Source organism: Acyrthosiphon pisum, chromosome X (assembly GCF_005508785.2).
Source record: "Acyrthosiphon pisum isolate AL4f chromosome X, pea_aphid_22Mar2018_4r6ur, whole genome shotgun sequence".
Classification (NCBI taxonomy): Eukaryota; Metazoa; Arthropoda; class Insecta; order Hemiptera; family Aphididae; genus Acyrthosiphon; species Acyrthosiphon pisum.
In genome coordinates this window covers 121,148,240-121,150,324 of record NC_042493.1, presented here as the reverse complement: position 1 = coordinate 121,150,324, position 2,085 = coordinate 121,148,240, and positions in this window count along the sequence as shown.

Genomic DNA, 2,085 nt, shown 5'->3' with positions numbered 1-2,085 from the left:
TAAATATTTTTAACTTAAATTAATTAATGATATAGTAGCCAGTAGGTACCTACACGAATATAATATAGAAAATATAATAATATAGTGTAAGCAGAAGTATTTAAATTTTAGGAGATGACCTACCTACGTTTACAAAATCCCATTACAATACTAGAAATTAGTATTATTATGACATTTAATAACCTACCTACTGATTTTTAATATATTTTGAATCATACAATTGAATTGTCTGAATTTGAATCATGGATTTGAATTACATTTTACCTATGTAGCAAAACAAATCCACTTTGAATTTTGGTATCTCACAGTTGTTTTGCATAATAATCTACTTTATTGAAGTAGACGGAGACAGCTAGACCTAGAGTAGAATAACCAGCGTGTAATTTGACCGTATAAACATGAAATTTTCACTGAATGTTTACATTTTCTATACACAATGACATTTTCAAAATATTTTGACTTGTTTTGAGCTATTAAAACTATTAATTATTATAGTTCACATCAGTTTTACATTCCGAACTGAGTGAACTCATATATTTTAACAAGGCTGGGCATTAACGACTTACAAATTAAAATTAAGTTAATTAACTCGTTACCTCTTTTTTCAAATTAACTTTTAACTTAATAAGTTACTTTTTTTTCAAGATTAACGTGTTAACTTCAAGTTAATTTTATTTCAAACATATTTAAATTAAGTTAATATTCGTCCGAAGAATAATGCAAATTTTTTAATGTGTTTTTACTTTGATGTATCATTTTAAATTTCCCCAGTAATTTTCTTGGACGTAAAGAAAAACTATCTAATAAACCATAATATTATGTGTCTGGAATTTTTATTTTTGCAAATTAGCAAATTGTAAATTTACACTAAGTTAAGTAAATTTTAACTTAACTTAGCGAGTTAAAAAAAAATGGTTAACTTGCTCAGCTTTGCCATACTGTATCATATTCACAATCCTAAAATAAAATCTAGTTTCATAATATATCATTGGTAGGCCCGTTATATAATTTATATTTACATTGCCCATTTGCAATTTGTTAATGTGTTATACCTACGTTTCGAAGAATGAAGCCATATCATTTAGGACTGTAAACGAATTATTGTCTCTATTATAATATATGCACGTCCTAAATTGATGTTCCACGTATTTTTCACTAAACGTTTGTGATTTTTTGATATTAGCGTAAATTTAATCTATCATCAAATTGTAACTATAAAATCGAGTTTTAGGTATTTTCACATTTTTGTATTGTATCAACTTAAACTACTTAGCTGTATAATTAAATTATTGAAAAACAAACGACATAATAGGTAAATGACATATTATTTTAAAAAAAAAAAACACCTACTAAAATATCACACACACTAAGAGTATGTATAGGTACTTCAAACTACACTTCAATCATTAAAAATAACAAATAAATGTATTGGAATAATAAGGAATGTATTTCTATATATTTTATAATTAACTTGTATTTTATGTACTTACAGTTTATTCTAATTTATATTGTGTAAAATAATGCGCCATGAAACCTATCCTATATAAGCTCTTATCATGTCAGTGAACATTTTATTCAGATATTAGGAAAATAAAATACATATAGGAAACTCAATTAGAGCTTATTACGTATAGGTAGGTAATCATTAGGCAGATATTTTACATTTTTACATTTCGTGGGCTCAGAACCAAAAGGTGCTATCTCAAAATATCAAATTGTTGAGGAGAGCCATTTTAAACTATTTTCAACTTAAAACTGCATTATCTTTTTTCGTAATGAATGATTTTTAATGATTAGCTCATCTAAAAATTCACAAAGTTTTTCTCAGTTAACACTAGCAATTTATTTTTCTTAAAATCAAAATGTAACGTAAGAAAAACAAAATTGTAAAAAATGTCCATTAAGAACCAAAAAGTTCTTCAGATAGAACCTTTTGGTTGTTAATATATTTTTTTTCACTTAGTTAGAACTTTTTGGTTTTGAATTAAATGTATGTTTTCACTATGATGTTACCAACCTCAAAATAATAAATAATGACATGGCATTGGCTTTTCACTTGAGTAGAATAGATACCTAACCGGCTAA